We start from the raw sequence: 21,220 nt of genomic DNA on the forward strand, positions 1-21,220 counted from the left end.
CCAAACACAATATGACGGTGACATGGTTATGAAAAAGTAGAACAAATAACTTTGCCTTAGGTTGTTTTAAGTGGATGGTTTTGAAATGCCAATTAGAGATAATACTTATAAATATAGGCCACTTATCTGGATCACTATTATATACTAGCATTAAACCGTTTTTGTCACTAGTTAACAACTATTGTGAACTGAAAGCCTTTGTCTGGAGAGTAGACATACCTTTTGAAAGTATTTAATGTTTAATATAATATCGCTATTTGAAGTGTACAGTAACACCCGCCGACATTGACCTTGAATTCAGTTCTAGAGTAGCTAAACTAACCCGAATGAACTGACATACTGCCGTGTTTTTCAACCTGAACATGTAAATACAAAATAATAATTTATGTTTCGGCTGTTTAAACTAAAATATCGATGATTTATAAATAGTAAATCCGTATAACCATATTCACGCTCTGAAAACCGGAAGAACTACAAGTATTATGGCTGATTTGTACGCTTTGTACGAAGCTCTATGGCGCGTTACTCTGGATGTTGTAGTTTATAAGCACATTGGAGAAGGCTGAACGCTCTACAATATCACCAATAAACTGACGTCCTTGCTATATAGTATAATGTATGTTTTAGCTGTAGTAGGTTATTGAAACGCATAGTATAAATACATTTTATAGCCCTAACCCTAATTCAAGTCTGAAGAACTTCAAATATGGACACCGATTTGCATGCTTAGTAAAAAGTTCAAGGGCGTGTCTCTGCTGGGAATTGTAGTCTTTAAATACATTGGTATATTCACCATAATAAGAAAGTGGTAATATAAAACTGATGGTACTCCTAGGGGTTTTAGGGCGTGGGGAAAACATTAGTGTTGTCAGATTTTAAAAGTCTAATTGTTAAATGGGTGAAAATTGCTTATGGGCTATTTGTACTGCACTTTTGGATGGTATCCATTAGTGACTATACTCATGTGATAAGTGAGGTCCAGAACTGTGTATAACTATTGGTCTCACATCTGTAAACATTCTTGTTGCTGGATTATAAGCTTTCAACAATGGTAAAATGTTAAGGTTTAAGGGTGAGAATTTAGAAAGCATGAGCCATGTAGAATCTTTACACTCACATATGTTACTCCCCAGGTCAAGACCTTTCCAAGGATGCATTTCGTATAGCTCTATGATAAAATGTTTTTTTTCACTGATTCAAGCTGTCCCTGGCCTAGTTTCAGAGAGCACTTCGAAGGCCTATTATATACACAAATAAACACAAAGCTTCATTTTTATTTAGTTATTTTATGTAGAAATAGTGCCCAAATTAGTTTGAGTTCTTTAATATGTTTAGTCATGTGACAAAGTTTCAATTCTCATAATTTCTTGGACATGACTTTGCATGCATAGCTTCACAGGACCCTTTGAAAAGAAACTATTTGACATGGCCTGAATTATTACCTTATTTGGATAATGACATCCAAGATCTATGTTGTCTGCCTTAACCAGTGGTTTTCAATCTTGTCCCAGGTGACCCACGGCTCTGCATAATTTCTAGGTCTACCTTAACTGACAAACCAATTTCTGTTTATGGATCTCTCCATAATCTCAGAGCTGATGATCTGAAACCCAGGTGATCCACTCCTCTGCACATTTTGCATGTCTCCCTAAACTGATTTAGATCATCAGCTCATTAAGGGAGAGATCCATGAACAGATCTGGGTTCTGGGTGTGTCAGTTAAGGAAAACATACAAAATATGCAGAGCTGTGGGTCCTACTGATCTAGTTTGAGCTCTACCACTGCTAGAACACTTTCTGCTAGAATCATTACATCACCAAATATAAGCAAAAGCAAGCGGTTTGAAGATAAGTAAAATATATGCCTTAAAGGAAGGGTCACCAGTCTTGCTCCTGGAGGGCTAGTGTCTTTGCAGAGTTTAGCTCCAGCCCTTCAGGTGTATTTGATTAGGGTTGGGGCTAAACTCTGCAGAGACACCGAGCCATCAGGAGCAGGATTGTTGACCCCTGCCTTAAAGCATGGGTCCCCAACCTTTTTGTGAGCAAGGGCTACCACAATGGATAAAACAATTCTGCAGGGCCACTTTTTTTAAATAGTCTACTAAAAACTTTTTTGTTTTACTTGATTTTTATTTTATTTTACTTGTTAATGGTTTATAAAAGTTTAAAATGTTAACGTACATAAAAGATGCCAAGCTAATATAAAAATATGTAATAAATAAATAGTCCTGTTTAATAAATAAAATTAAATTAAGGCTATTAGTAGTGTGCTTTGACAATTCACAAGGCAACCTTGTTGGAGACCAATGCATGCATTAAAGCAGGAGTGGGCATTCCTGGCCTGGAGGGCTACTGTCCTGCAAAGTTTAGCTCCAACCTTAATCAAACACACCTGAAAAACCCTAATCAAAGGCTGTAATCAAAGGTTTGATTAAGGTTGGCGCTAAACTTTGCAGGACAGTAGCCCTCCAGGACCAGGAATGCCCACCCCTGCTTTAAAGTAATGCATTTATTATATAATGCAGTCTGTTGTCAAATTAACCAAGATCGCCCATATAAATACGCATAATCACATTTTGTTTTTAACTAACAATGTATGAACAAGTAAAAACATAATATGCTCATATTTAGAAACACTTTATTTTTTGTCTTTCACAATAAAAGCAGTGAAAATACATGAAATGCAAATTTGTCAATCAAGCCATAAGTCTGAATTTAATAACACTAGACTGTGAAGTTCACTTGAAAACAACCAGCAGAACAGGGGAATAAAGTTGTAGTAATACACAATATAAGTATAATCATAAAATATAAATGTAGTGTATTTTTCTTTTGCATACTATAGTGCTTAATGTACAATAAGCTTATAAGAACAGAACTGATAGTGACAGACACATGGCCAACAAATTATACATCTTTAAGAAAGAATTTATGATGTTTATCTTTAATGGTGCACAACAGTTATATCCTATAATACACTCAATCAAGTAGAGTTTTCACATTTTGGCCTAAATGTGGTAATAAAGGTCACAAGGTCAGCAAAGTCATCCTGATGAATGTGCTTACAATATTTCATATCAACTTACCCGTTATAAAACTTTTCCTTTATTATCAATGATTATTCTGATTGGTTGAGCTTTGTTCAAAGCCATTGTAAAACACACCAATGACCTTACTGCATTACATCAATATTACTGCACCAATGCAAGTACATAAACACAATAAGGCACAATAAGCAGTGTTTTAACATTGAGTTTGTGATGTGGCTAACAATGCCCATTAGCAACTTTAAATACACAAATTATGAATACACTAGCCAAATATAACATCAGTTCAATTATTACAACTGATAATATCATACGATTGTTGCACCTATCTTGAGATGTTTGTGCATATTTAAGGAGCATCAACGTGCTAAATAACATGCTTGATAATCTAGACACAGGTTGAACATTTCAACAATATAGGATGCATACAGATTTTAATGTAGTTAGCATACTAACACTACACAGATATATGCCAAGTCCATTTCCTTAAACGCAGTCCTTTGTGCAGTTTCTATCTGGGAAAGCAAGAGGTAGGAAAAGAAGGTTAAGTTCAGCTGTTTTAGGTGTGTAAAGCATTATTAATTACACAAAAATGTGATTTCATGTAAAAATAATGGGGAAATTCCATCAATGCAGCTAAGGAAAGCTGTGCTCACTTGAAAAAGCCTTGCTTAAATTAACATTGTCAGTGAAATGGCTTGAGCCTACAGTGAAAGTCAGTGTAATATAGCAATAACAAGTCCATGTTGACTTTAACCGAGCCAGAATAGGTATATAGTGTGCTCGTGCACATAAGGTGCCCTGAAGAGTTAAGTACATTTTACGTTTTTAGGCAAACAGACACAGCTGTTCCTCAAACAAATAAACAAATTGTTCCCCACTTTCTTTCGTCCAAAACTTGAACCAGCCAATAGTTGACTTAGTTGAATAGTGACTTGACCAGTTGACTCTGTTACAAGCTGACTATGTGTTGAAACCTTCTAAAACCAGCAGCTGGCAAATTGACAAGCTGTGATGCAGCAACCCCAAAAGCTGGCTTGAGTAGAGGTGAGACGAGCCAGTTCATGTTGCTGCAACTTCCCCCTGTTAACTTTTAAAACAGCTTTGTCTTGTTGTGAATCTTTGATCTGAACTGGGCTTAAGCCACAGTAATGGAACAGAACTCCCACTTAAATTTGTGAGACTTATCAAAAATCTTTTCCTTTATCCACTTTGATGGAATAGCCTCTGGTCAATTTTTGAGAACAAACATACATACAAATAAATAAATAAATAAAATACCTAAATTATGTTTTCATCCTCGCTGGTATCTGGACTGCTGAGGTCAGATCTTCTTCTTCAACATGTAGAAGGACAGAGACCTCAAGACCTAATGCAGTCTTGTATTGTTGAAGGACGACTTGCAACCCTTCTGACACCACTGACGATCTTCTTAAGAGACAGCAAAGTCCTTCATTTCCCTTGTCTAAAATACAAAAGAGATTACATTAAAGACAAACTAACTTGGTATTAATTTTGCTTTTTGAGGCCAAAGAACTTCAATAGAGTAAAAAAATGTCACCCATTTAAATCTACATACAAGAATGGCTGTCATTTTTCTGTGCATTGTTGCAATGGTACCCGGCTAGATGACTCTGTATAAACCGAGGCAACATGATGGATCACTGAGGTAACAGAAAGACCAAAAGCAGAAAAAAGCATTTTGTGTTTCAGCCAATGTCTGATAGGCCCTTTTGGTTAACCGTTTTCTTCTTCAATATAGTTGTGCTTAAGTACCGGTACACAGCAAAATTGGACAGTAAAAATTTCAGTGTTAAACATTTCTGAGTTGAATTGAACACCTAAAGAGCAAATTTAACATATTCAGAGTAAATTGTTGTTCAGATTTGGAGTTAATTGACAGAGTTAATAATACCAGTTTCCTTACTATACGTTCACACCGCCACCGACGAGAGCGTTAATGTGGCCGGAAGTCAGAGAAAACATTCGGCGGCAACCAATCAGAAGGTGGAAAATTATTCTGTAGAACGTATTCGAGTGTCCGCTACTCTTTTTCTATAGCGTTGTTTGCAGGGCAGCCAGAGTGTTTTTTTAACAGTCTCCATCAGCGTTGTGAACGTACAGTTAGAGATGCAATTACAGTCCACCCACACATTTCAGTCTTCCGTTTGGGCTGGTCGCCTATCATTTAGTGAAACTAAATTATTTAAACTCATTTTTAATGCTTCGATTTTAACTGTAATTAACTTTTATAAACTTTTTGTGTTTGTTGTCCTTGAACCCTAGTTAAACGAACACTGCTGGGTTATATTTATATATGTATATGTATGTATGTATGTATGTATGTATGTATGTATGTATGTATGTATGTATGTATGTATATATATATATATATATATATATATATATATATATATATATATGTATATATATATATATATATATATATATATATATATATATATATATATATATATAGTGTCCCAATATTAAAGTGCGTTAAAAAGTAACACTGATGAAGATCTGCAATCTTTTACTTTATTGTCTCTATCACCATCTCTGTGTTATGTGTTATTTTATTAACCCAGGTTTAGATGTTGGCTGTTTCCTTTAAAGCACACACTCCAAAATGGCACATTTTTGCTCGCACTTACAAAGTGGCAATTTTCACATGCTATAATAAATTATCTGTGGGGTATTTTAAGCTAAAACTTCACATATGTACTCTGGGGACACCAAACATTTATTTTACACAATAAAAAATGTCATAATATGACCCCTTTAACACTTTTGTGAGTTAAAGAAACTGGCATTGTGTTAAATATTTAACTGTGTTAAACTAGTACTACCTAAATCACAGTCTAGCAAAGCCGTATTTGTTGTGAACAACAACTATAATGCCTATTTTATTATGTACAAGCCAAATGTCCATGGTAAACAGAGCAATAACCGTTCTACTCCATCCAAGTTCAGAGACTGAGGGTGACTTCTTTATTCAAACTTTGAATTGACAGGATTTTTATTTAACTTACCCTCCTCAGCCATCTTGTTCTGAAGAGCCACTGCCAGGCTCTGCAACCATGTCCGGTGTCGTGCCATCTCCAACACCACAATGCCCCTTTATTCTTGCAGTCACATTGTCAACATCACTTGGTCATGCAATCGTTTCTTGACTGAAATGTTTGCTAAGAATCAATAACAGTTATATGTTAATTTGAGACAATATTGCATAATCGCATTATGCATACTTTTTACAAACTGATACATAATAAGCAAACACCAATAAATTAAATGAATATTTTAACACTGACTATGTTGCATGCTTTTGTTCAGAATACTCTATAAAGCAAAACTGTAAATAAATTCTTGACATACCACTGCCATGAAGGTCCCACGGTCATATCTGAGACACACTGCTCTCTCCAGTGAGGGAATGCTCCACCACAGCTAGGTCAATGTTTGTGGCAGAGTCTAGTACAAGATCATTGTAGTTCTGTATCTCCTGAAGAAGGAGCTTTTTGTCCTCTGCCAGCTTTCTTCGAAGGCGGTGGCAAAGCTTGCTGCTGTCTAGAAAGACATGTACAGGGGTTTGTGAACTGTTCACCAAGAAAAAATGTTACAAGCAAAAGGGAAAGCAGCAATTGAATTTTATGCGAAAATTACAATTTAGATTGACAAAGAGGTAACTGAAAGATCCATTTAGGGGAGGAAGCTAAAATGTTACAGCTACATAAATCCTACAGACTAGACATTTCAAGAACAGAATTCAGAATTAAATGCTAATTCCATGTAATTGTTGTTGGAAAGTAGGATGCATACATTAGCTTTTAGAATTTATCAAGCTATTAAATTATAATAGTTATACCATTCTGACAGTAGAGAGTTTGCTTGCGCAGCATCACACTAAGATAAAGCCCCTCAATTGACTGCTGAAGTTCTCTGTGTGTGGTGTCTTGACTGGCATGAGATGTTTCTGATGTCTCTGTAGAAGTGATAATGAAAGCAAATTCACTGTTTAAACAACACACAAACATTTCAGAGGATACATTTGTATATAAAAGCCATTTTAATGGTTTAAACAACTTTACTTGATATGTATGGTTCCTGCAAAGAAACTATAATAAACATAAACACAACATAAATGTGCAATAACATTTGATTATGAGATGAAGTTGGCTTGTTTATGGTGGCAGGAGATGTCACCAACTGTTTTACCTTCTAAGACCCGAGCTTTGGTTTGGCTTGCATTTTAGATTTCTTCCAGCTATTTGGGGTCAGGAAAAAACAATATATATATTAACCAAATTTTTTTTTTTTGAAAATGAAGCAGTGTTATTGTTCACGTTTGTGTACCAGGTTCCAGTTACACAGAATAAAGTATTATGATGCAAACAACAAAAAAATGTGATATCCATGTATGTGGACACACCAGGTCTTAGGACAGGGGTGTCCACTCCTGCTCCTGGAGGGCCGGTGTCTCTGCAGAGTTTTATTCCAACCCTAATCAAACACACCTGATCCAGCTAATCAAGGTCTTACTAGGCAGACTAGATACTTTGAGGCAGGTGTGTTGAGGGAACTTTTAGCTAAACTCTGCAGGACACAGGCCCTCCAGGACCGACTTTGGACACCCCTGTCTTAGGAGGTTAAGAAATAGATGATAAGCCTACCATCTTTGGCACTTGTTTAATATCAAACTGAAAAATTCAGATAGTAGTGGGAAGAATATTGGTCTCGCTTACCACCAGCTGCCCATTCTTTCACATCAGAAAGCCTTGTGACGCCCCTTTATCTGTGCAATGTAGCTTTGTTTTTAGTTCTGCTAGCCTTGCAGTCTCGTGCTGGATGTCTGTTATTCAATAATCAGGATTGTTGTACATTGTACAATTAACATCAGGCAAAATGCACACAACAACTAAAAGACACACAAAACATTTATATATATATATATAAAAAAAACTTACTTTCACATATATTGTGGAAAGTGCCTGATGTAGAGAGATACTTTTTTATGGTTCCAGCCCATTGCATGCAATGTAAGCATGTCCACCCCTGCCGTTGAAAGAAAATAATGAGGGTATGATGCTCCAAATAAAAAAGTATGCAAAAATATAACAAACACTCTGATCACCTGCTTTGGACATATATTTGGTTGTACGGGCACAACGTGAAAGGTAGCTGTTCACTTGCTCCACTCACCGGTGGTTGTCCCTGTTCCTTCCTGGTTCCTACCACTTCATTTAATCTGTGAATAAATGGTGGAAGACTAATTTAAGAATTCAAGACTAATTCAATTCAAATACATTTTATTTATATAGCCCAATATCACATTTGTCCTCAAAGGGCTTTTACAACCTGTACAAGAAATGGTTATGCCAAAAAGAATCTAAATAGTGTAGTCAAGCCATTAACTTCTATTTCTTATGAATGTACATTACACATGTACGTATGAAGCAAAAATATTATACATACCTCACACGTTGTAGCGTGGCTCAAGCATGCATGACATTAAGGAAAGGTTTCATTGAGGTCAGCTCCTGAAGATCAGGAAGGACACTAGCAACTTTCTTCAAGTATGGCCAATATTTGCAAGCCACAGTCTATGAAACACACAACAAACACAACAAATCAAATTAAAGTGATGGTGTCATACAATACAGTATATGGCATTTATTCCTAATTTGATTTAGGAGTACTTGGTAGGCAAAAGTAGAAATCAACTCCGAACAAGATTTTTTTGTGTAACAACTATTTTGTCAAGTTATGATTAAAACTTGCATTTTCAGTGCTTTTTGTATGGTGTTGACAAATCTAGACACCGCACTGTCTTCAGCCACAAAAGGCCCCTCAAAAAAGAAAACAAAAAACAGGAACACCAGAGCTAAGAAAGAAAAATAGGAAATCCATCAATTAAAGTAAATAAATAAACCAATAAAAATACTGGAATAAAGACCACCTTCTGTTTCGGCAAAAGCGATATAGCTTTCTGTTTCGATCTGCTGAAGCAGCCAACAATTCTAGCGTTCAGGCTGGGCAGGTGAAAGGAGCACCACACCATAGCTGGTCTGATTCAAATGAAGCGTATGAAAACTCCAAGAAGCTGCATTGCAGTGCATCGCCGTTGATATATCCAAACTGGAAGATATATAGAATGAAATAGTAATTGTGATATTGTCTGCTTATGGAGTTTTGAATAAAATGATAACATTTACACTTACTCTTCTTCCACACTTCGTGCAATGCTCCAGCAGCTTTCCGAAGGCTTGTCTGGAAAATCTTGGAGAGATGACCTTGAGTTCTTGAAAGGAGATCAGGAGGTCCAGTGTGTAAAGCGTGGTGTTGTTTATTGAAGCTGGCCAATATCCACTCCTCAGAAGGTCTTTCAGGTCTGGGGTCCTTTGCTGTTTGCATGTTTAACAGACATACAGTGGCTGAGGCAAGTCAAAACGCCCTTGGAAAAAAAACATTTACCACATACTATTTTAAAACAGTTAGTTCATTCCGCACATTGTGAATGTTTAAGAGACATCTTATAAGTTTCTATAATCCCAGTATAGCACTCCTTCTGCCTAACTTCTCGAGTAGTATCATTTGCTAACTCACCAAATTGCTTTGCAACAGCTAACATTTTTTGTTTGTCTGCAGAGAACAAAAATATAAAGATATCTGTCTTTGTTTCGATTAATAACGATACCATGTGTGTAGCAAGGTTGAAGTCCAGGGAAGTGAGAACTGGTGAATGATGAACATATCTAAAATCACAAAATAAATAAATAATAACTAAACATAAATTGCATGCAGTTGACCCCCGTTTAGACTCCCACAACAGGCCTTGCTCACGATGCCCTACTTGGATTGTAATGTGCTATACAATGCACTTTGACTCTACTGGAAAGTACAATGCCACAGCATTGAAAACATCAAAACATAGTGTGAAAAACATCAAATCTAAAATGGAAATCTAAACTGTGAATTGGTTTTACCATTGATGGTAATTAAAATGATTGGTTTGCCTGAAAGCATTATTACGTTTGTGCGTTTACAACAGTGGTATGTCATCTTGCCGACTGCCAAAAAGAAAGAAAACCACTAGTTTAGATTACCTGTTACTGGCTGCAGACACATAAAAACATCAAAAGTAGGGCTTTTTTGAGAACATACCTTGTGTTGAGTGCAATATCCATCTTCCCCTTTAATGATGCATTTGGTTGGACGGATGGCTACAAAAAAACTATTAATTACACATTCCCTATTGTGGAGTGGCTGTTTTTTGTGACGTAATACATCACGGTCCCCACAGAACCACTCTCTGCACCTAGGGAGAAAAATAAATTAACATTATTCTAGGTGAATAACTCATATAAAAATAATACACTAAACCAAACTATTCAAGATTTAGTTGGATTCTAGGTTTGATTTTTTTGTATAGGATTGCTTAGTGGCTCAATGTTTAGCACTATCACCTCACAGCAAGAAGGTCCTAGATTTAATTTTCTCTTAAATGTGTTTTTATCTGGTTTCTCAAATCCCCCCCAAAAACATGCATCTTAAACCATAAAGCAGGGCACTGTGCATTAATTCTTAGCAAGCATACTTTAAGTAATTAAAGTTTAATATTATTGACTAAATAAAATTAAACTCAAATTAATCAATGCGATTTACCAAATTCCTCATGAGGATTTAGTTTTGCTGAGGGTACAGTTAGGTGAAATCTCCACACTGGATGACAGGAAGCACTCAACCTGTAAAAGTGACTGCAACAGTACACAGAACAGGTTAGGCTATCACTACATACATGATCTTTTTCAACATATATACAGAACTGTTTATGAAATCAGATGTATTTCTGTTAAGGGTTTGGTAAAGACATAACGAAGTACTTGACATGATAGTATACTTAAGTGTTATACTCTATTTCTTATTTGTTTTGTCATATTTAAATGTTTTAAACTGTTAATACTCAAATACAATTACAATGTTATTCCGTAATTTGATTTGGTCCACCATTTACATTTAAATTCCTACAAATCTGAAATAATTCAGATATACCCTGTAGCTGAGGCTTGGCGTCACCCTCCTTGCCTCCCCCTCGGCTTGCCCCAGCCAACAAAGATCCTTTTAGAGGTCTGTGAAGGGTCTCTTCTAGGGCATAAACATTTCGTCTCCACAGCTGCTCTGTGTGTGTTGAAGTGAATATTTCTTGTAAGACTAATAAAGGTACAGGACGTGAAAAACATGCAACAACTAAAGGAAACACAGCATAAGTATTGAAACACCTAAATGAGCCTTGGCATAGATTCTCCAAGTCTCTGAAACTCAGGGGATGAAACCTCTCTTTTCCAAAATATATTACCTTATTAAAACATGCCACGGAACATTATAGGATGTTAGTTGCTAAATAAGTTGCTATTACAATATACCGTATTAAATCTTCAACACTCATCTCTTTTCCATATTTATCATTTTTATTTTAAGTTGTAACACATCCAATATGTTTAAGTATAAACTAACAGGTAAATAAAAACTCTAACCTTGGCTTCAGCTAGAATGTGGTCATGGTTCAGCTCAAGAGCCATGAGCCTCCCCTCTTGGTAGTGGGGATCCTGTTTGTGAGGGGTATATCTGGTGGCCATTGCAAAGCAGACAAAGACAGAAAGACAAACACACAGCTGGACAGACAGGTACAACAGATGCAGTATATATAGAGATAGGTTGCAAGTTAAGAAAGAACCATGAATTTGAAAAAAAAAAGTTAAACCATGTTTGGTTTAGTAAAACCATTTTGCAAATAATCGATACACAAACCGTAGTTACTACACTTTTACCACAAAAACATGGTTAATTTTCGTACGGCTATGGCAATGTCAGCGTAATGCCAAAAGAAAGGCGTGAATTATAACATTTAAACAAATAGTGAACTTTAAACGAAAGCATCGTGACTTACCTGGACAATGATTTTCGCGTATGAGAGAATCCCTGTCAATTACGAGTACCGAAGAAGAAATCACCCAATAGCAAAGAGGACTGGCTCAGATTCCATAGCAACGAAGGCAGAGAGGATTCTGGGAAATGCAGGCGTCCGAAACTGACTTATTATTTTTTTTACAATCAAAGTAGAAACAATCAAAATTGATGGCCATAACATCGTATTGTTGAATTATCAAGCACACGTTAGTATTCATGTGTTGAGAAAATATTGTGATCTGCAGCGGGCCCACATGTAGTTTTAGCTGGTGCCTTCACCATAGTAGATGTCGATAAGGCTCATGGGTACTGTAGTATTAATTATTGTATTTGACACACGAAACCGATCAAAAAAATCAATATTATAGGATAAACATCTCCTGATTAAATGTTGAGTAAAGTAGCGCTTAAAGTGTAATCAATTAATGACAAATAAAGTAAAACAATCCCTGGTATATACTATTGCGATACATTAGATTAAATTCGTGCTTATAAACACGAAAAAAATAATAGGACAAAAAAACGTGGTGCAGGCACGAAAAATACTTCCTATTGAAATACATTAGATTGAAAGTCGTTCTGACTGGCACGAAAAAAAGGGGAAAATCGTGTCCATGGACACGAATCGATTAAATTACACGAACTGCCTTGGGTATATCTTAATTAAACATACAGCAAATATACAGTCCTGTAAACATGTCATTTTAATGTAGAACAATATATATTTAAAGAGAAACTTAAAGAGAGAGAAATTCGTGATCCCGCTTCAGACAAGGGATTCTGCCCCACGAAAATGTAGTGACCGCACCAATGAATTAACAGCCGCACGCTACTGCAAAATACACATTTGAACAATAAAATCAATCGCCTAAAACATACTTTGCAGCGCAGGCATGAATACCCCCATTACGTCAAAATCCAAAGATGAGGGATTTGGATTCAAATATCGGACGACCCTTCTACGTTGTCAAGCGACGAATTGGGGGGTACCCTCAACGTCAGCTTATAGACGTGAGGGGGAATGACCAACTGTGCGTGATCGAAAATAATAAAATATCTACGTTAATTAAGGCATGTTTTAAACACACAGCAAATACAGCCCTGTAAATATGTCATTTTATTGTATACCAAATATATCTATATAAAAAGAGAGAGAAAAGTCGTGATACACCGATTCAGAAGGCTTTCCGCTCCACGAAAATGTTTGGTCACCGCATCAATAATGATTGTAACCGTTTATGCGCCGCACGCTTGTGCAAAATGCACATTTGCAGCATAAAATCAATCGCCTAAAACCATATTGCGCAGGCAAACCGATAAACCCATTTCGTCAAAATTCAAAGATGAGGGGTTTGCATTCAAATCTATAGGACGACCCTCTACGTTTTCAAGCGACGAATAGGGGGTACCCTCAACGTCCGCTATGGACGTGAGGGGGTCATGACCAAACGGCAGTATGTGACGAATAGGGTGTGAGACTGTGTTGAATAATCACCATTTACTTTTAAAGCATTTTGAAAATTGCTTGCTTATGCTGGGAGTAAAGGTATTTATTGCAGTGCGCATCCTGTTTAAAAGGTAAGGTATGGTTCTTTTAAAGCTGACACATTTGCCACATTAAAATAACAGAAATGTACTGTTTCAACATTTTGGAGCCGGTGTGTCTGTGTTCTTGGGGCACATCTAAATGTAATAGCAGAATTGCTTAATATTCTTTTCTATTTCTTGTATAGGTCAATTATGAGTGAAGAACCGTTCACCAAATGAAGACCACAGCCAGGTGACGGGATTGTGTGGTAATCACAAACAGGTTGAAAATTGAAGTTCTGTGTGTTCTTTTTGTACTTTATTTCTGCAGGTAAGCACCATACCGTAAGCTTCATTCCCTTTATGGCGGGTAAGGTTCATACTGTTTTATTCTTTTATACTGTTTTATTTTAAATCATTCAGTAAATGCAAAGTTAAACCGATGGTGTTTTTAATCTAGATTTAAAAGTGCCTACTGTTGAAACACATCTGATCTCATCTGAAGCTGATTCCAGCTATACAGGTTCATACTGTTGTATTCTTTTATACTGTTTTATTCGTACTGTTTTAAATCATTCAGTAAATCTAAAGTTAAACCGATCATACTGTTGTATTCTTTTAAACTGTTTTATTCGTACTGTTTTAAATCATTCAGTAAATGAAAAGTTAAACCGATCATACTGTTGTATTCTTTTATACTGTTTTATTCGTACTGTTTTAAATCATTCAGTAAATGCAAAGTTAAACCGATGTGTTTTTAATCTAGATTTAAAAGTGTCTTCTGTTGAAACACATCTGATCTCATTTGAAAGCTGATTCCAGCTACAGGTTCATACTGTTGTATTCTTTTATACTGTTTTATTCGTACTGTTTTATATTCTTCAGTAAATGCAAAGTTAAACCGATCATACTGTTGTATTCTTTTATACTGTTTAATTCGTACTGTTTTATATTCTTCAGTAAATGCAACACATCTGATCTCATTTGAAAGCTGATTCCAGCTACAGGTTCATACTGTTGTATTCTTTTATACTGTTTTATTCGTACTGTTTTAAATCATTCAGTAAATCTAAAGTTAAACCGATCATACTGTTGTATTCTTTTAAACTGTTTTATTCGTACTGTTTTAAATCATTCAGTAAATGCAAAGTTAAACCGATCATACTGTTGTATTCTTTTATACTGTTTTATTCGTACTGTTTTAAATCATTCAGTAAATGCAAAGTTAAACCGATGTGTTTTTAATCTAGATTTAAAAGTGTCTTCTGTTGAAACACATCTGATCTCATTTGAAAGCTGATTCCAGCTACAGGTTCATACTGTTGTATTCTTTTATACTGTTTTATTCGTTCTGTTTTAAATCATTCAGTAAATGCAAAGTTAAACCGATCATACTGTTGTATTCTTTTATACTCTTTTATTCGTACTGTTTTATATTCTTCAGTAAATGCAAAGTTAAACCGATGTGTCTTTAATCTAGGTTTAAAAGTGCCCACTGTTGAAACACATCTGATCTCATTTGAAAGCTGATTCCAGCTACAGGTTCATACTGTTGTATTCTTTTATACTGTTTCATTCGTACTGTTTTAAATCATTCAGTAAATGCAAAGTTAAACCGATCATACTGTTGTATTCTTTTATAATGTTTTATTCGTACTGTTTATTCAGTAAATGCAAAGTTAAACCGTTGTGTCTTTAATCTAGATTTAAAAGTGCCTACTGTTGAAACACATCTGATCTCATCTGAAAGCTGATTCCAGCTACAGGTTTATACTGTTGTATTCTTTTATACTGTTTCATTCGTACTGTTTCAAATTCTTCAGTAAATGCAAAGTTAAACCGATGTGTCTTTAAATCTAGATTTAAAAGTGCCTACTGTTGAAACACATCTGATCTCATCTGAAAGCTGATTCCAGCTACAGGTTCATACTGTTGTATTCTTTTATACTGTTTTATTCGTACTGTTTTAAATCATTCAGTAAATGCAAAGTTAAACCGATCATACTGTTGTATTCTTTTATACTGTTTAATTCGTACTGTTTTATATTCTTCAGTAAATGCAAAGTTAAATCGATGTGTCTTTAATCTAGGTTCAAAAGTGCCCACTGTTGAAACACATCTGATCTCATTTGAAAGCTGATTCCAGCTACAGGTTCATACTGTTGTATTCTTTTATACTGTTTCATTCGTACTGTTTTAAATCATTCAGTAAATGCAAAGTTAAACTGATGTGTTTTTAATCTAGGTTTAAAAGTGCCTACTGTTGAAACACATCTGATCTCATCCGAAAGCTGATTCCAGCTACAGGTTCATACTGTTGTATTCTTTTATACTGTTTTATTCGTACTGTTTTAAATCATTCAGTAAATGCAAAGTTAAACCGTCGTGTTTTTCATCTAGATTTAAAAGTGTCTACTGTTGAAACACATCTGATCTCTTCTGAAAGCTGATTCCAGCTCCAGGTGGCATATTAACTGAATGCTGATGCACCTTGTATTTCGATTGCTTTGTATGCTTGAAACATGTGAAGAATTGACAATAAATAATCTTTATCAAGTGTTATACATTAAAAAGTGGATAAGTAACAAAAATGTCACTCCTGACAGCTGATAAATTAATGTTTTTTTATAGCACCATTGAGGCGAGCACTTTTCAAGGCAAGATTCTTTATAGAACCTTATAAAAAGTTTCCATATAGTACCAAAAAACGGGTTCTGCTGTGGTTACATGCTGAGGAACCCTTATTTGGTACTTTTTAGGAGCATTTGTCTTAAGAGTGTTGCATAGGTTCGAAACTTTCAAACTTGAAACCAAATAGAAGGGTCACACTGTTTTTTTTTTGTGGAGTGGACATGAACAAGCTGCAGGCATTCAAATGTTATTTGTAATTTATTGTCTTATTTCATATTTAAAAAATAGCTATACAACTGGTGTTCCTCAATTTTAGGGCCTATTTTGTTTAGTATATCAGTTTTGTTCAGTTTTTTATGTGCATGCAAAAAGCAATCAGCAAGCAAATTAACTGAAGCTTTACCTTCATGTTCTTTTTGTGTAAGTGATAACTGTTTCTGTATGTATTTTATGTATTTGTATGTTTTTTACACGTATAGAGTGAAATGCACACGGTGAGGAATGGACCCAGACCTTCAGTGCCAGACCTCTGACCCGTTAACCTCCATCCCGACAGCCAGCGCCTTCTCCGGCTCCCATTGCGGTATCGCTTCTCGGCTTTTTGGACAAGAACAAGTGGACCCCGGGGACTACAAGTTTAAATGGATTTTTGACCTTCGGAAATGGAAGCGAGGCTTGCTCCGTCCACTCCGTTCATCGACTCGGGCGCTTTCCGGGCACAAATAAGGTGAGTTTAAAACCAGAGTTTGCTTCTTTTGTGCGTGGTTGCCAGTTTGGTTTCCAATCCGTGATCTATATGATGTTGCGCGTTCTATAATATGTTTCTCGTTCGCTCAGTACTTTTGTGTGTTTCTATTCCACGTAAAGCTAACACCAAAACGATTGTGGAGAGCGCTATATAGATTGTTTTCAAAGAAAAAACAACAACGAGAAACAAACCCATGTTAAAATGGGTCAAATTATTTAGGCGGAGCACGCTGTCGCGTTGAACAAAGACAATGGCGCGTGCACACAACGAATGTGTATTGTGGAAAAGTTTGGCCCATATGCAGGTTCGCATGTGTCTTCGGTGGATACTAAAAAGATAAACATCTGCCCGGTGATCTAGTTTGTAGACAATATTTTTATATATGCAATCGAAGTGAATTTAAACAAGCAAAAAATCGGCCAGTGGGGTAGGACAGTTTTTCTTGAAATAGTATTTATGGGAAAAGTTCACGACTTTTTTTCTTACCCTTTAGGCAGATTTATTTGCTTGTTTTAAGCATAAAATAATCATAAACAGGAAAACGAATTGTATAGGCGGAGCACACGGGTTTTTTTTTTCGTTCAAAGAAAAAAAGCAGCGTGGCACGAAGGAATGTTTGACTGAAATGGAATTTCGCCCTCTATTTTCCTTACAAACATAAACCAGAGAGAAGGGCCAGATGGCATCGTGTTGTACCTTGTATTCGGTGATTGAAATCGAAAAAAAATCGAATAGATCTATATATAAACACAATTGTTTTGTTGAACAGAGACAATGGCGGCATGCTCCAGCGTCGCCTATATGCCCATTTCACAAAATGGCGGCTTTGACCGGAAGTAGGGAAAACATTTTACTGTAATGACGGGGGTCGTTGTCCAAAGTGTGCCCATTTGAAGAAGTACATACACGTTTTACTTCTCATTTCTTTAGACTGAATAATTGTTTCTTATTAATTCCAAAGTATGTGACGTGATGATCTAATCGTATGTGTTATTCCTCGTTTGCTTGCATGTGTAACCTTTGGTTAAAGGTATGAAAAGGAACCGACTAGGTCACCTGGGTTATTTATTCACACAGGAAAATAGATTGAACCCAAGAGAAAAAATAAACAAACAAAAAAGTTACAAAAATATGAAAAGGACCCTGCTGGTTCGGATGGGATTAAAGACAGAGACGTGACTCTCCAAAAATAGTACAAATTTATTTTTTACAGAAAGTGCTTAAAAATATTTAAAAGATAAAATTTACGGCCCACCGGTTATTTACCCACAATTGGAGAGACTAGATTAAATCCACTTTTTAACAGAAGGGACAAACCACACAGCAAATCAGTGCATAGTTCTTAAAAGCAGTGACGAACCAAAAATAAACCAAAACACACAAACATACTCTCGCCTTCTGTTTAAGTCTCAAAAACCACCGCTCAGATATTACATGTGGAAATAGTTATATAAATGGTACATACACTTATATACACACGTAAAGAAAGAAAAAAACTGCAGGACAGCAAAATACAGTTAACTCCCGATGACTATTTAAACAGCGTCCAAGCGGCTCACGGAGCAAAAATACAAAGCCTTTTAGTTTAATAAACTTCCACAAAAAATAAATATCAAATCCTTACGCAAACATGTATGCGACGAGACTTAAATCATGCAAAACATGAATGGTAACCAGACGTGCTTGTTGTGTACAGGGAGTGCATTTATTTGTAAACTTTTGCTAAATCAAAATGGTTTATTTTTTATTTTACTTTTTTACCTGGGTTTTTGGGAATACTTTTATATATTTCACAGCTATATAATTGGTTATAATAACGCACTTTTTGTTTATAAGCACGTTGAAATACATTAACACAGGATAATGCGGCAACAAATCAAATGTGCATTTAAATGCAACAAGCAAAATAAATAAAGCAAATCCATGCAAGCAAACGAGGAATAAAACACACCGCGATTAGAAAATCAGATCGCATACTTTGTAATTGAAAATAAATAATAATTAATTCTAAAGAAATAAGAAGTAAAATGTGTAAGTATTCCTCAAAATGTGCTTTGGACCAAGACCCCGTTCATCACAGCAAACGGGAGCAGACCCGAATAGGTATGTCTAGTTGTTTTATTTAAAATTTCCAGCCGTCTGTAAATTCATGTTTGGAAGAAAAAAGTAAATTAAGGTCTGTCTTGCTGTTATTGTCTTGTTTTCTAGTAAATATCTGACAATTCTTAAATCGAGATGCATTTACTTGTTACGCAAAGTGGCTTAAGATGTTATGTATTGTAATAATTGAAATAAATTACAAAAATCAACAGGTTTATATTTAAAACAAGTAAAAATATCTGCCGGCGGGGTAAGAAAAATAAACTTAATTTCAGTTTCAACTTAATTCAATAATAAACTCAATTTAGGTTTATTTCCCTTAACCCACTGGCATATATTTTTACTTGATTTAGGCCTTAACCTATTACATTTTAGAATTTATTTCAGTAAACAAGACTTAAAATCTAAGCCACTTTGCTTAACAAGAAAATGCATCTCGATTTAAGAATTATTTTTTTACTCGAAAACAGGAAAAAAGTAGCAAGTAAACGAACAGATTTGGATGTTTAAAACACTTAAACACTTTTTTCACTCTACCCTTCATATTACAGCTGTCGAAAAACCACAGCAACGTCGACAGACCTGGAAGCATAGCTGTTTGCTTGTTGCGTTTAAATGGACATTTGATTTCTTTACCAGCATTGGATTTAGACCATTCAATGAGAATAGTTAACAGCGTTCATTATGATTGATAAGCCCTTAATGGAGAATGAAGTCTGCATACATTAAAAGCCTTATTTTATTCCAAAATGTATGCGACGAAACTTAAATCACGCAAAATATGAATGGTAACGAGACGTGCTTGTTGTGTACAGGGAGTGCATTTATTTGTAAACTTTTGCTAAATCAAAATGGTTTATTTTTTATTTGCTTTTTTTACCTGGGTTTTACCAGGTTCGCATTCCGGACATTTTTAATCCACAGTGTATGCAGTTATTTAGTAGAAAATGATATGCTGTTTTTTGGTAGAATTTTGTGTGAGCTAAAGAAAGTGATGCCAACCCAGCAAATACAAAAACGTTATAAAAACGTTTTGTGTTTGCTGGGAATACTTTTATATATTTCGCAGCTATATAATGAATTATAATAACGCACTTTTTGCTTATAAACAAATACATTGAAATACATTAACACGGAATGATGCGGCAACAAATCAAATGTGCAACAAGCTAAATAAATAAATAAATAGAAAATCAGATCGCATACTTTGTAATTGAAAATAAATAATAATTCATTCTAAAGAAATAAGAAGTAAAATGTGTAAGTATTCCTCAAAATGTGCTTTGGACTAAGACCCCCTTCATCACAGCAAACGGGAGCAGACCCGAATAGGTATGTCTAGTTATTTTGTTTAAAATTTCCAGCCGTCTGTAAATTCATGTTTGGAAGTTTTTGTCTTGTTTTCTAGTAAATATCTGACCATTCTTAAATCGAGATGCATTTACTTGTTAAGCAAAGTGGCTTAAGATATTATGTGTTGTAATAATTGAAATAAATTCTAAAAAGCAACAGGTTTATATTTAAAACAAGTAAAAATATCTGCCGGTGGGGTAAGAAAAATAAACTTAATTTCTGTTCCAACTTAATGCAATAATAAACTCAATTTAGGTTTATTTCCCTTAAACCACTGGCATATATTTTTACTTGATTTAGGCCTTAACCTATTACATTTTAGAATTTATTTCAGTAAACAAGACTTAAAATCTAAGCCACTTTGCTTAAGAAAATGCATCTCGATTTAAGAATTCTTTTTTACTCGAAAACAGGAAAAAAATACAAAGTAAACGAACAGATTTGGATGTTTAAAACACTTTAACACTTTTTTTTCACTCTACCCTTCATATTACATACTACTTCATATTAGAGTTAAATGCCCGCTAGCCTCCACCCCGAAAGCCAGCGCCTTCGCCGGCTCCCCTTTGGCTGCGTCTATTGCGGTATCGCTTCTCGGCCTTTTGGCTAAGATCAAGTGTAGTATCTGTTCTTATCAGTTTAATGTCTGATACGTCTCCTACCCGGGGACTATACGTTAAATGGATTTTTGACCTTCGGAAATGGAAGCGGAGCTTGCTCCTTCCACTCCATGCATCGACGTGGTATTGCAGTGTTTCCATGAACGGTGCGCTCCCCTTCTCGGGGACAAATAAGTTAGGTAAAAAACAGAATTTGTTTCTTTTGTGCGTGAATGACAGAGTGTTTTTTA

At 35.5% G+C, this 21,220-nt stretch overlaps 1 long non-coding RNA gene and 1 other non-coding gene across 8 annotated transcripts; one reads left to right on the forward strand and one right to left on the reverse strand.

Moving 5' to 3' along the window:
• Window positions 1-9,272: 9,272 nt before the first annotated feature.
• Window positions 9,273-13,500, reverse strand: LOC141364225 (uncharacterized). 7 transcript variants are annotated; one of them, XR_012369869.1, is made up of 6 exons: window positions 11,579-13,500; window positions 11,097-11,222; window positions 10,710-10,801; window positions 10,209-10,362; window positions 9,742-10,114; window positions 9,273-9,498 (listed from the first exon to the last, which is right to left on the reverse strand). It is a non-coding gene; the product is annotated as an uncharacterized lncRNA (long non-coding RNA). The 7 variants fall into 7 exon arrangements; XR_012369866.1 differs by having other exon boundaries at window positions 9,274-10,114; window positions 11,579-11,716; window positions 11,992-13,500; XR_012369870.1 differs by having other exon boundaries at window positions 9,279-9,498; window positions 9,742-9,799.
• A 7,456-nt stretch (window positions 13,501-20,956) lies between these two features.
• LOC141364446 (U2 spliceosomal RNA) lies at window positions 20,957-21,147 on the forward strand. Its single transcript, XR_012370166.1, has one exon. It is a non-coding gene; the product is annotated as a U2 spliceosomal RNA (small nuclear RNA).
• Window positions 21,148-21,220: the final 73 nt, after the last annotated feature.

This window comes from Misgurnus anguillicaudatus, chromosome 6 (assembly GCF_027580225.2).
Source record: "Misgurnus anguillicaudatus chromosome 6, ASM2758022v2, whole genome shotgun sequence".
Taxonomy (NCBI): domain Eukaryota; kingdom Metazoa; phylum Chordata; class Actinopteri; order Cypriniformes; family Cobitidae; genus Misgurnus; species Misgurnus anguillicaudatus.